Below are 14,884 nucleotides of genomic sequence, written 5' to 3'. Positions count from 1 at the left end.
ATGACTCTCACCCTCCCAGTTGCAGGGGAGCCACAGCAGGAGGGAGGAGAGAGGAGGCGTCTGGGGGGGGCCTGTGGGGCACAGGAGGCTGGGCGAGGTGGGCCTGACCCTGCAGCAGCCAGGGCTGCTCCGACGGCCCCCTCCCCTCCCTTCCTTTTCGCAGGTGGCCGCCGGTGGGCTTGTCTGGAGGCAGCCGCGGGAGGGGGCCCTGCCGCACCTCCCCGGCCTCCCCCGGCCATGTCCTCCCCGGCCCCGCCCCAAGCTCCGTTACCTGCAGGAGCTGAGCTCACAAAGAGCCGGACCAGGTTGGAGGGCCTGGAGGTGTGTGAGCCCCACTCCCCCCTGAGGAGCTCCTGGCGGGGGTCTGGGCTGCGGCTCATCCTGGCTCTCTGCGGGGAGGGGCTCAGCCCCCCACCCCACCCCACGGGCTCCCTGCGCTTGTCCTCGGAGCCCGCTTGCTGCTGCTGCTGCTGCTGCTGCACCTGCTGCACCACAGGACGCCAGGCAGGCAGGCAGGCAGGGCTGGGCTCTCCCCGGCGGCCCACCACGGGGACTGGTGCCTGGGAGGCCCCCCCGGGAGGCTGCCTGCACAGCAGGGAGCAGGTTGCCACAGCAACCCCTGGGCCGGTGCCTGGGGACCCACCGCCGGAGCGCTGTCACCAGGTGCCACCAACCTGGAGCAGGAGCGCAAGCGGGGGCTCCCTGCGGAGAGCAGGAGACAGGCAGCAGCAGCCCACGAACCACCCACCACCAGCAGCAGCAGCAGCAGCAGCAGCCCCCACACCCCCGGACAGGAGGGCAGTAGCAAAAGGCGGTTCTGGGACGTCAGAAGAGCTGGAGAGAGGGCAGCAGCCCTGGGGGGCCCCCGCCTCTCTTGGGCCTGTCTCCAGACCCGTCAGAGGGACATAAGGACAGCCCTGCTGGATCAGGCCCCTCAGGAGGCCCATCTAGGCCAGCCTCCTGCTTCCCACAGAGGCCCACCAGATGTCTCCTCTGGGGAGCCCACAGGCAAGAGCTGAGGACATAACTCTCTCCTGCTGCTGCTGCTGCTACCCTGCCACTGGGATTCGGAGGCCTCTTGCCACTGAGGCTGGACTAGTAGCCAACCAGGACTAGTAGCCACTGATAGACCTCTCCTCCATGAATGTGTCCAAGTCCCTTTTAAAGCCATCCAAGCTAGTTAGCATCACCACATCCTGTGGCAGAGTATTCCATAGGTTAATTATGCACCATGTGAAAAAGTAATTCCTCTTCTTGGTCCTAAAATTCCCAGTCTTCAGTTTCATGGGATTACCGGTGGTTCTACTATTATGTGTGAGAGAGAGAAATTTCACAGCCCGCCCCCCCCCCCACGCTCGCCGTCTCTGCGTAACACCTCCTGAAGTCTACCCTAGAGGGATGTGTGGAGCCACTGCAAGGCTGTGCCTCCTCCCGAAGGATACCATGGCCGATGGAACTGAAAGCCACTGAGAGATCCCAAAGGACCAACAGAGTCACACTCCCTTCTCTGTCAACTCGATTCCCAAATGGAGATCATCCATCAGGCCGACCCCACAGGCAGTCTCCACCCCACAGCCCTCCCCAAAACCAGTTTGAAATGAGTCTAGATAATCATTTTCCTCCAAGACTGCCTGGAGCTGGGAGGCCACCACCTTCTCAATCACCTTGCCCAGCCACGGAAGGTTGGAGTCCTCTCATTGCTCAACTCTGAGGGATCCAAGGCAGAAAAGGTCTAACGACTGACTCCTTGAGACAGAGAGGCATCCTGCCCTCCCTCAGAGCAACATTTATAATCTCTACCAGACCCTCTATAACAAACCCCCTGCCTGACAGTATAAGCCATGTTGGACAAGGGTCAAGAGGGCAGGTGGTAGGTCACACCGTTCCAAGCAGCTTGTCCACCTCCTCAGGAGTCACCAACACATGAGAGGAGTCGCTGGATACCTCCGCATCAGACACTGCAGCCATTGTGGGGTATGAGTCAAAGTCGGCCCAAATACAAGAGATTTTGTCCACAAAGAACTCGAACACGTCACCATAGCGGTGAGGTCATTCATCTCAAGAAATGGTCGCAGCTGGCATAGTGGCTGAAGCTGATAGAAAGCACCTCTGGCCACTGCCTCAGCCTGGGACAGCAGGGAGAGGTTTGGATCCAGAAGCACCCCCAGACTGCGTACCTGTTCCTTCTGAGGACGTGTGATCCCATCCAGGACTGGCAGATCAAAATCATCTCCCAAGTTCTGACCCCGCACAATAAGTACCTCCATCTTACCTGGATTCAGTCTCAGTTTGCTATCCCTCATCCAGCCCATCCCCGCCGCCAATGCATTGAAGACATCACCGCAGCGGGTCATTGTCTCTTGCCAGACATGCAGTCCTGACTTCCTCCTTGTTCTACCACGGCCAGACCCAGAAAGGGGCCAAGGCGGAGCAGCAGCAGACAGTGCCCTCCTTACCCCAGCCAAGGGCTGCCTACATCTTGGTATGCCTGCATGTCCCGCCTCCCGCGGCTTGCCTGGCTCTGGCTCCCTCCTCAGGGCAGATTACCCTCCTCCCCCCGCCGCCCTCCCCTTGGTGCTCCTGCGCTTCTGGATGATGAAGTCAATCTGGTAGACGAGCATCACTGCCAAGCAGAAGACCGTGATCTGGAAGGGGAGGAGGCGAGCATGGGGCAGGCGGGTGGGGGTGGGGGCAACAGGCAGGCATCTCTGTGCAGCATGAATTTAGTTCTGTCATCAAAACTCCTGAGTTTTGTTCAGGATCCAGGCCGTGTGTGCGCACCATGTGCATTCAGAGTGGGGCCTTCCTGATTCAGCCTGACCGGGATCTAAGATGAACTGAGTGGAGATCAGAAAACGTGTGCGCGCAGGCAGGCCGTCGAGGGAACATTGGTGAGGGGCCAGCCTTAGAAAGGGGGCCCCTGTTCAAGGGGTGGTTTGCTCAAGAGAAATGCACCGCACAGCACGGCAGGCTGGGGTGGGAGTCTTGGCAGTCAAAGGAAACGTCCTGAGACCAGCCTTTGTAGGAGTGGACGCTGCCGCCGCAGCCCTCCAGCGGGGGAAGAGAAAGGGACAGCAGCCGGGCGCTTTCCAGACTCCAAGCCCCAAGAGGGCCCCCCCAAGGGACTCACTCACAAAAGCCCAACGGAGACCCCGGCAGGGCCCAGTGGAAGGAGGCTATGCAGGCCGCCCGGGGCGGCTGCTCACCGGCTGCAGAACAGAGGAGAAGCCCTCTTTCAAAGCCCCTTTCTCTTTGCCCAGTTCCGAAGGGCCATTCCTGGGCCCAGGAGGGCCTGGCAGGTTTCCACACATGGCTTTATGGCTCGGGGTATCTGAAGAGTGAATCTGCTTCACAGCAGATTCGCAAGGTGTTTACTTCGGGGGATTAAGAAGAAAGTCCACATAGCTGTTGGCTGCACTCCCCCCCCCCCCCGGCAATCTGTCTCCTATGTGCGTCCCCCCTGTTGGTTTCCATTGTTTTCCCCCAACCCATCACATCCCAGGAGGAGGCCCAAGATGCCTCCCTTCAGTATTCCATTTTTTTAGTTTGACACCCAGCCAGATACCCGCAAAAGTGACAAGTTAAAGCAACAGAACTTAACCCCAACCTGCAGTCTCCAAACATCTGCATATATAAGCTGTGGAATTAACTCAGGAATTTCTCCCTCCCTCCCCTCCCCTTCTGGACTCCACAGAATTGCATACATGTGCTACAACCCCCCCCCACCCCCCCACCCCACACACACCCAGTGCTTGCAATTGCAAATCACACCAGACTGAGCTGTCAAACTCTCCATCGCTGACACCTGGGTGGATTTACAGAAATCCACCCAGCAGACAGTTGAAAAACAACAACACGGAAATACTTCCACACATCCAAGGAAAACATCGAGTTCCACCGGGAGGGACGTTGTACCGGGCTGGAGTGGGACAGTTGCTCTCTCCCTGCTCACCATTGAGAGTTCATGTTCAACAAGGTCCAGTCAGGAGGGGGAAACGCCCCATGGCCTGAGCTGGAATTGATGCCCAGCAAAGGTCCAGCTGTAATCAGAACTGAGGGCATCCTCATGGCCTCAACCACAAGCCACGCCGCCGACTCTTGGCAATCCTTCGCAGTCACACAGGCCTCCCCTCTCAAACATACTGTGGAAGAAAGCAGCATCTCCTCCCCGGTAACTCTTGGGCACCGGGACTTTGTGCTCAGGCTGCTTGTGGATGGTGAGCAGGACCTTGTCGAGGGCTCTAGTCTAGACCCACGCTGGGGAGGGGGGGAAGTGGTCAAGAGCCAGGCCCCACTGCTTTGCCAAGCCCGAGGCTCTGCTCTGTCCCACATTTAAAGGAATTGAGGTTCAAAAGTTGCACCCCGACAGCCCAGAATCTGCACAGAGAAGAGCCAAAATCTCTGCTGCATTCCTCGCCTTGCTTTTGGAGTGATATTTGCTGAGGTCCACTGTTCCCTCTAAGGCGTGCGCATGTGCGCGCGCTCACAAGTTTTCTGATGTCTGCTCAGTACATCTTAGATCCCGATCAGGTTGAATGACTGCATATGCACGCCCACACTGCCTTGATCCTGCCGCCCAGAACAAAACTCATTCTGCACAGAGATGAAAACAAATGAGAGGGAACACTGCTGAGGTCCCTGGATTCTGTTGCAATCCTGTCCCCATGGGTTAAGTCAGCCTGTCGAGATGGGAGGAGGGAGAGATGGGGGGGGGGAGAGAGAGAGAACTGGACAACAGAGCTGCAGCCACTGCTGCCCCCCAGCCCAGAGAGGAGCTACAGCACTGACTGCCCTCAGGTTTGCTTGGGGCACCTGGGTGGCACATGATTACATCAAGGTTTTGCTTTCTGGGAAGGATCGCCCCTTTTTCCTGACTCCTGGTCTCTGCCTTTTCAACCAAGCCAGCAATATCCCCCCCCCCTTTTCCTCCCCTGCATGGGGGGCAGTGGGGGGTGCTTCTCCAGGACAAGCACTGAACCTTTTAATCTCAAAGACAAAGCTTCATGCTGAACACAGGAGTGAGGATCAAGAGATAAGGAGGGCTTGTTAGTTTTCACAAGACTGCTCCCCCTGCTGGTATCTTTGCTATTTATGTTTTACTTACTTACTTATTTCTTTGGTGTATATAATCTGGATGTATATAATCCAGAACGCGCCCAGCAGGGGGAGCAGTCTCATGAAAACTAACATCCGGAAAATACAGCAACCTTTTTACGCCGGACATACAGCGTTACAGCAATAAATTGCAGCGATTAAATCTGAATCAAGGCGTCTGAAATGTGAACGGCACCCTGCTGACAGCGTAGGGACTGCGGTGTCTGCTGGGCCTCCTTGGCGGGCGCGCCTGCTTCCTGTCGGCATGCAGCAGCCACCGGTCCTTCTGCACTGCATCACTTTCAGATGGTATAGCCAGGGCACATTCCCAGGAGCCATGCAGAAAGCTCAGACTCACTCAGAAGCACCGTGCTGAAAACCAGGACTGAGCCATCACCTCCCTCATCTTCCTTAGCCGCCTGTGTCCTTATACAGGTGAAACTCGGAAAATTAGAATATCGTGCAAAAGTCCATTAATTTCAGTAATGCAAATTAAAAGGTGAAACTGATATATGAGACAGACGCATTACATGCAAAGCGAGATAAGTCAAGCATTTAATTTGTTATAATTGTAATGATCATGGCGTACAGCTCATGAAAACCCCAAATCCACAATCTCAGAAAATTAGATTATTACATGGAACCAAGAAGATAAGGGTTGTAAAACAGAACAATATCGGACCTCTGAAAAGTATAAGCATGCATGTGTATTCAGTACTTGGTTTGGGCCCCTTTTGCAGCAATTACTGCCTCAATGCGGCGTGGCATGGATGCTATCAGCCTGTGGCACTGATGAGGTATTATGGAAGACCAGGATGCTTCATTAGCGGCCTTCAGCAATTCTGCATTGTTTGGTCTCATGTCTCTCATCCTTCTCTTGGCAATGCCCCATAGATTCTCTAGGGGGTCAGGTCAGGCGAGTTTGCTGGCCAATCAAGCACAGTATACTGTATACTTTTCAGAGGTCCGATATTGTTCTTTTCTTCAATCCTTGTCTTCTTGGTTCCATGTAATATTCTAATTTTCTGAGATTGTGGATTTGGGGGTTTTCATGAGCTGTACGCCATGATCATCACAATTATAACAAATTAAGGCTTGACTTATCTCGCTTTGCATGTAATGCGTCTGTCTCATATATCAGTTTCACCTTTTAATTTGCATTACTGAAATTAATGGACTTTTGCACAATATTCTAATTTTCCGAGTTTCACCTGTAAAGGACACAGTAAACTTTTGACAGGGAAAACAATCTCCAAGAGGAAGATTGTAATCTCTAGTTAGCTCAATTTGCAAGTCTCTCTTTCCTTATAAAGAGAGATTTGCAAATTGAGCTAACTAGAGATTACAATCTTCCTTTTGGAGATTGTTTTCCCTGTCAAAAGTTTACTGTTCACAGCTTAATGTTTCTCTCTGTCAGCAGACTTCCTAACAATAGGAGCAGGATTCCTAGTGACAGACAATCAATCCACAAAGGAACCAAAATTGGCTTATGGAATTAAGGGGATAGGAAACTTGAGTGCATATTTTAAGCAGAACATGCATGTATTTTTTAGGAACGGGTGTGTTTGTCAGGCTTATAAAGGCAGCTCTTTAAAACGCTTGTTGGTGCAATGATGGACTGGACATTTAGATGCAGTTATGGTCTTACATCCAAACAAATAAAATATTCTTTCCACACTTGAATTCATCAGTGAATCTTCTGCTTCTGAAAACTTTGGTCATATGAAATGTGAAGCTTCTCGATTGCTCAAACATGTCAGTACTCTTTCTTTTCCCCTTCTTACTGGAATTATGCGGAAAGTACTGGGATTTCTTAAACCTGTTACATCACAGCTACAGGATAAGAATCTGGATCTTAAGGCAGCACTGAAACGTTGTCTTCTTTATATTTCACTAGTGTTTTCAGGCCCGTTGAAATAACGGGCGCTAGTAGGGGAGAGTTTTCCCCCCCTGCCCCACTCCCTCTCGCCTTTGCCCCCCTGCCCCTTGCCTGAGCAACTTGTCCCTTGTCCTTGTCCCCCCTCCCTCTTGTCCGAGCCCTCCTTACCCGATCCAGCCTGCAACAGTAGGGCGAAGTAAAAGCATATCTTGCAAAAAAGAAGAGAGGAGCTTGTGAAAAGAGCTCCTCTCTGTGCTAAGCTACTGCCCTAACTGCCACTATGGACGCAAAGGACGCAATAGGTGTCCTTTGCGCCCAAAGCACCAGTTTGGGAAGAGGCTTAGCACAGAGAGGATCTCTATTCGTGAGCTCCTCTCTTCTTCGCAAAATATGCTTTTACTTCGCCCGACTATTGCAGGCTGGATCGGGTAAGGAGGGCTCGGGCAGCTGGGAGGGTGGGAGGGTGGGCGGCGGCCGCGGAGGCATTCTCATGGGCCATTTTGGCCCTTAATCATTTGTGGGGGGATCGGGGAAGGAGTAATTGGAGAGCTGGGAGGGCGGGAGAGTGGTTGGCGGCGGCGGGAAACATTTGGGGCAAGGGTAATTTTGGGGCCGGGCAAGAGCCCCAAAGTCTTCCAGCCGCCCATCCTTGGCAGCGCCGCCAGGCCTTGGCGGCGGCTCTGCCACCACCTTGGCCAGCTTCCCCCGCTGCCTCTTCCTTCCGCCCAGCTTCGGCGGCGCGGCCAGGCCTTGGCCATGGCTCTGCCGCCGCCTCGGCCACGCCGCATCCAATGGCTGAGGCGGCGGCTCTGCCGCCGCCTCGGCTGGTTTCCCCCGCCGCCTCTTTCCTGGCTTTGCGGGGCTTCACCGGCTTCTTCGGGGCGGCCGCTTCTGGCCACCCAACATGGCCACCGGGTGCTGGCGGTCGTGTCTCCCTCAGACTGTTCTGAGCATGCGCTCCGCGCATGCTCAGAACGGCCGAGGGAGGCACGAACACACGCTTGGTTGTCCACAGACAGACACCAAGCCTTTTATTAGAGAGGATTCTCGTAGACGTGGCGTGGCGGAACTCTCGTGAGAGCAGCCAGGAGTTTGAGCGGGCAGGGGAAAGCAGCGAGGCCAGAAGGTGTGAGGAGGCGGCCGGCAGGATGTGGTCATTGAAAAATAGGGGCATAGATGCTCTGTGCCCGGTCAGCTAGTTGACTACGTTGGGAGGCAGTTGCAAGCAATGCAGGATGGTACTGCTTTCGGGAATACTTTTGAAGCAGCCAAGAAGAAAGCACATTACTCTGCTGACCATGAAGCACCATCTTTGCAAACTCCCAAAGCATTTCTCTGACAGCACTGTTGACGGTGGGGATGTTAATCTGGAAGACAGGAGTGAAGCTGAACAAGAGTTCAGAAGGCTCTATAACAGGGTTTCTCAACGTGTGGGTCCCCAGATGTAACTGAACTTCAACTCCCATAATTCCCAACCAAAGGCTACTGGAGCTGGGGATTATGGGAGTTGAAGTCCAATAACATCTGGGGACCCACACGTTGAGAAACACTGCTCTATAACATTATGATTGACCATGGTGCTCAGGAACAGCAAAACAGATTCAAAGAGAGAGAAAATAATGCTGGGGATTGTTTTTAATGAAAGGCAGGCTATACATTGAACAATAAACAAACAAACAAACAAACAAACATCAGCCGGCCCCTGAAAAATCAAGAAGGAGGCAGAGGCGGAGGGAAAAGAACCAGGTGCCAAGCGATGGTCAGGGAGGTGCTGTAGCCCAGTAGCCAAGAGAGAGCAAAACCCTGAAGAATTATTATTATTATTATTATTTGTTCTTTTCCATCTAGAAATCTAATCAGAACAAGTCCAAGCTGCTAATGGGTAGGGATGGGAGGGGCTCCTGTCCGGCCTCGCGTGGCCCCAGGAGAACTCCCTGGCAGCCCTAACAGGGCAGCCTGCTTGCCGGTGGGCATGTGCAGTCCCCTGGCCCAAGTGTTGTGTGCTAGGACTCTTCAGATGGCAGCTCAGCCAGCAGCACACCTGTCCAGGAAGGTCCAGAAAATTACCACCCGCGGCTGCAGGAGCTCCTCTACTCCGGGGGAAGAAGTGCCCCCATGGTGGTACCACTTACTGTCCTTGCCACGGACACTGTGCTGCAATCGGCCAGCCCCAGACACAACACACACACACCCCACACACCCATGATGATAATTCCTCAGACACCGACCTTGAGGAGGTTCAGGAAGCACCTGAGGAAGTCGCTGGCGAGTTACAGGAATTGGAGCAGTGCTCCCAGAAGCTCTGCCCTCCATCCCAGTTGCTGCTTGCCCAGAGGAGCAGGCGGCAAATTCGCAGAAAGCTCCGTAGCCACTGGAATGTGCAGTCTATGTTATAAGAAACCTGACTTGTTCCTCCTCCTCCTCCTCCTCCTCCTCATCCTCATCATCATCTTTTTCCGTTGATGTTGTTGTAGAGCATAATTTAGTGAACACAGAGCAGTGAAGCAGGCCAGGTTATGACTGCCCATTCCAGCAATGGTGTGGCGTCATTCACAGCGCTTCCATGGCTCTGCCCAGCTGATGTATTGCAGGGATGCAATGGAAGCCCGCCCTGTGTGTGTGTGCCTGGTGTTACTTTTGCCAAGCAAAGGACTCAGCACAGCACCACCATCGCCATCAACAGCCTCTCTTATCCTCCAGGATAATACTGGTGATGGATTGTGATGTGGGGATGTCTCCGCTCCCTCTGCTTCCTGGCTGCGGGGGCAGATGGGAGGGCTCCAGGCAGGGATTCCTCTGTGCTTCCAGCCCCCGAGTGTAGGCAAGTCCCCTCCAGGCCCTGCTGGTGACAGCCAGCCCATGGGTTAATGCAGAGTGCAGAATGAACTCGGGTGATATGAGGTGAGGACATGAGGCCACTTGAAGTGGTCCATTGGTGGGCTCCAATTTTGGCTCGTCTCTTTACAGAACTTGATAGGACATGCATTAGACCACAAAATTGGAAGCAAAGTGTCATTTTTCAAATTTATAAGACAGGAAATAGACAGGAACCTCAGAAATATTGCCCAATCAACTTGTTAGACATTTCTCCAAGTTGGTGGGATGGTTAGTAACAGTGTAATCAATGGAAGCATGTTGGGATGTCAGGGGCAACATAATTTCAGTAGGGGAGAATGTAACCCCCGCCATTACCACCAGGACTATGGGTAGCTTCCCTGAACTGGCAACGAAAGGGTGTATGATCTCCCCTCCCGCTTCTGAATGGATTGTGTGGAGCGTGCTCAGAAGGTCCTTCAAATCTTCTAGAGAGTTTTCAAGCTCAGCAGAAAGCTCCTGAGCAGAGAAGGACAGAGAGATCTGGAGATCTCCTAGTCTTTTATGGACTTGCTTCTATATTGCAGTTCTTCTTGGGGAAAGATTTGCACAGTGGTGTGAGATTCTGGACGGGCCCGCCTGACCTCACGGCACCAGGTCTTGGTCATTTCGGCTGCTTACCCACAGGACTTTCAGTATGGACTGTGCAGGAGTACGGTTGGGATAGTTCCCTTAGAAAAAAGAGACTGGGGTTTGGTTTGGGTTTCATTTAGTGGCCCTATGATGATATTGTATGTATGTTTTATGATTTCACAACCAAGTCTGCTATTATCAGGGAGGGGCTGCCGCCCAGCAGCCAAAGGAGAGAGAAACGTTGACAACTTCTTCTTTTCGCAGGCTCAAGAACTCTGCCCCGGACTCCAGATGCTAGTTAACAACATCTTCCGGAAATAAGACCAGTGCCAGGTGGGAAGCCGGTAGTTGGCTTAGCCACGGGGATCAGGTCCATGGCCTCCTGTCTGGGGGGCCTCCAAACGATCTGGGGGGCATCCCCAGAGCCCCGCCACTGCCCAAGGGGCTGTCATACAGCAGCCAAAAGATTGTGAAACACGGACTACTTCTTTTTGCAGGCCAAGCGAATAGATGAAATGGAACCCCGCCACCCCCTAACCTCGATATTCCAAGAGGGGTGAGCCTCCACACTGACACACCATATCAGTCCACCAAGGATGCAACTTGCCACATGCCACGGAGAGACATGTTTGCTGGCACAAACATTACCTCTTTTTTTAACAGACCTTCTATGGGACATGGTGCCTGATTTGCTGCAAGGGTCACAGCAGTTCAAAATATAACTGAAGGTTTTCTTCCTGAAGAAAAATTCCTTCTGAATACCTAACCCTAACCCTAACCCTCATAGTATTTCTTTATACATCACATTCTTTGTGAAAAGTCTTTCTGAGTTTGCTAATAGTCTTCCTTGTTCTAGCACCTTGACCATGACGTCTGCAAAACTTCTGACTCTTGATAATGCCACGTTTCTTCCAGTAACCTTGCAGTCTCCAGCCCTGCTTGCTCAACTGAAGATCCTGAGTCCTGTTGCCCTCTTGCCACCAGATGTCCAGGGACTCCAGCACCTGGCGCGGTCCTTGTTGACCCGGGCGATGACCGATCCGGTATAGATTTATTAAAGTTACGTCTCACCATATTGTTGATGGGAGAGGCACTCTTTGTCTGGCTCCTCTGGTGAGACCTGTCCAGTATGGTTGGACCTCTGGCATAGCTCTCACCTTCCTCAGAGCACGCAAGCCCCACAACCACGCCAAGGTAGTGCCTCACTGGGGGGTTGTTGTTATTATTGTTGTTGTTTGTAAAGGTTTGTATTATTATTGTTGTTGTTTGTAAAGGTACAGCTGTATACATGGGTCTTACATTATGGCGAGGTTTAAAGGTTCTCATAAACATTTGGATTTGGGACATATGTGGTTTTGGGATGCCTTAAGCATTTGTGATGCATTAAGCATAGATTTTACAGAAATGGTAGGTGCTAAATAGGCTGTCCATATGGCAATAAAACTAGATACATTGCATACAACATCCTAGAACTACAAACATAATTACTATAATTCTATAAATCAACACACATATCCCTTAACCACCCATATCTGGCATGATTTGATATAGATAAAAAGTTTTACACACAGCAGCAAGGTGTACATATAAAGATCATACAACATATAGCCAGCAACATTGTTTTAACCCATCTTCATCCCAAATAAAGTTTCAATAACAGTCTTGCATTGTGGAACCAGGTGCTTCTGGTGATTAATGGATTATCAGCTCGTGGAAAGTGATAGCAATGACAAGTCATGTACAATCACGTTAGTTAAATACAGGTGTCTATAAAATTAGCAGGTAAAGCTTGGGCTAGCTTAATGTCTTTAGAGCACAAAAGGAACCAGTAAGTTGGGGATAGGTGCAGACTTGCAGGTAAATGCTCTGGGTGACACTGTTGGAAGTTAAAGGACTTTGCGCTGTCTCTTGTCTCAGACAGTGGAGGACAGACTAGTGAGTCAGAGGGCTAGAGGGTCAAGACATTGGTCACCCCTTCTCCACTGCTCTGACACTATCCCTTTGAAATGTAGATTGGTACTCTTAGGGATTAACTTCCTTCCTCTCTCTCTCCTTTACCTGTTCCTTCTACCTTGCAACATGGCAAGCTCCTCTCCCTGCACCATGTGTGCAGAGAAGATGCAGAATCCATCTGCATCCAGCTAGATAGATAGATTAGAGATCCTAACTCCTCACTTTCCTATCTAGAATGGAGTTCCTTAATAAATGCCTTTTATATTGATTTGAAACTATGAATTGGCTCCAAGTTACTTTACTCTAAGCATACACGCATGCCTAACTAAATTCCGCTGTGTTGTGCCTCTGTGCACTCTGCTATAATGAGAAAGGGATTCTCTCACCACAGAGAATTTCCAACAATTAGCAGGTAAAGCTTGGGCTAGCTTAATGTCTTTAGAGCACAAAAGGAACCAGTAAGTTGGAGAAAGGTGCAGACTTGCAGGTAAATGCTCTGGGTGAAACAGTGAGATAACTGGGACAAGATGTCAGGGAAGCAAGTAAGGAAATGACCAGAGAGCAAGCATGTGAGGCCCATGTCCTTACAGCACAGGAGATAGCAGGGTTTTCAGCATAATCATAGCTCATAGTCACTACAAGAAAGTAATGTAAGAAAGTGGTGTAAATCATCAACTCCCCCCCCCACCCTTGGTGTCCTCTAGAGTCTGCCATGGCCAAAAGGAAGCCATGGAGAGCTCTAGAATTCAAAAATCTGAGTCCTTGGTAAGAAAAAAAAAATTTAGTCCTTCAGTTGAGAACCAAATGCTCTTGTACAACGTTGCAGGATTTTGGCTATCCTGGATGTTCTCTGATCCGTGTTGTTTTGGCTTGTTTGGCTAGTGTCCACAGACAAGCTCGAATGTTCATGTGTTTGGGAGCCCTGACTCCCCCCCCCCTTGTGGGCAATCTGAAATAGTGTCCTTGGCAGAATTTTGAAATAGTGTCTTTGGCAAGGTATCTTACCCAGGTAGGATGGTTCCAGGGCTTCACAGCTTGGGGAGATGCTGTTGCACGTATGACTCGGGGGGGGGGGGGTTAGATCTGCCTGTTCTGGATGGGGTTACACTCCCCCTGAAAGATCAGGTATGCAGCTTGCGAGAGTTCCTGGACCAGAAGCGCTTTTTGTCAGCTTTGTCCGATACATCAGCTACATCCATTTCTAGAGGTAAATTACCTTAAAACAGTGGTACATGTGCTGGCAACCTACAAACTTGACTTCTGCAATGTACTCTACGTGGGGCTGCCTTTGTATGTAGTCCGGAAACTACAATTAGTACAGAATGTGATAGCCAGATTGGTGTCCGGGACCACACGAAGGGACCACATACCACCAGTTTTGAAAGAACTGCTGTGGCTGCCAATGTTTGGAGGTGAAAGACAAAGTGCTGGTTATTGCCCATAAAGCCTTTAATGGCTTGGGTCCAGGCTGTTTGAGAGAACATCTCTTTTGTCATGAACCCTGACACCTGCTAAGATCTTCTGGAGAGGTCCGGTTACGGTTGCCACCAGTTCGTCTGGGGGCGACCCAGGACTGGGCCTTCTCTGTGGCTGCAGCCCCAGGGCTTTGGAATATGCTTCCTGCTGAAATAAGAGCGTCTCCTTCTCTGTTTGTGTTCAGGAAGAACCACAAGACTCTCCTGTTCTCACAAGCTTTTAATTAGCATTTCAATAATTTGTTTTAATAACTGTTTTAGATGTACATATCAGGCATAATAAGAAATAAAATAATAATTGCACCAGTGCCTTGTTAGTCAAGATGTATTATTAGCCATGATCCAAAAAGCTGATCAATGAAATTTGACTTAATACTATATGACAAACCTTTAAAAACAAACAAACAAACAAAAAAAACTGATGAGTTTCAAAAAAAAGATTTTGCCACAGAGAATGGGGGAAGCTATTGTTCAAGAAACCAAAAAAATCTAAAGTCCCTTAGACTTTAAGATCTTTAATGACCATTACGAAGTGTTATGGTTCTTGTAAGGGATCCAAGGGCCACGCATGGTTTTCTGCACATGCAAGTGTTGCCTCCAGAGTGAGGAAACCTTCTAGAATGGCATTCTATTAGGCACAAGTCGAGTCTGCAGAAATCTCCCACGCATGTGCCTGTCTAGATCCTGGCCTTGGTCTAAAACCTGCTCGTCTTTCACTGTGTATTGTGGAGACCACCAGTTGTCCAAGGGGCACACCAGCAGCTCCCAATTCCTACTCACTGCTTGCCTCCTAGTAGACATGGTCTCTGGTGGCATCTCAGCTCCAGACAGTCCTGGATGAATCTGATTACTTCGATCCTCTCCAGTCTGGCTTCCGACCTGGATACCCAACAGAAACTGCCTTGGTCGCCCTGGTGGGTGATCTGCACTGGGAGACAGACAGAGGGAGTGTGACTCTGTTGATTCTCCTGGACTTCTCAGCGGCTTTCGATACCATCGACCACGGTGCCCTTCTGGGACGTCTCTCCAGGTCGAG

Source organism: Hemicordylus capensis, chromosome 2 (assembly GCF_027244095.1).
Source record: "Hemicordylus capensis ecotype Gifberg chromosome 2, rHemCap1.1.pri, whole genome shotgun sequence".
Taxonomy (NCBI): domain Eukaryota; kingdom Metazoa; phylum Chordata; class Lepidosauria; order Squamata; family Cordylidae; genus Hemicordylus; species Hemicordylus capensis.
The sequence above is the reverse complement of the archived record's forward strand: the minus strand, read 5'-3'. Positions refer to the sequence as shown.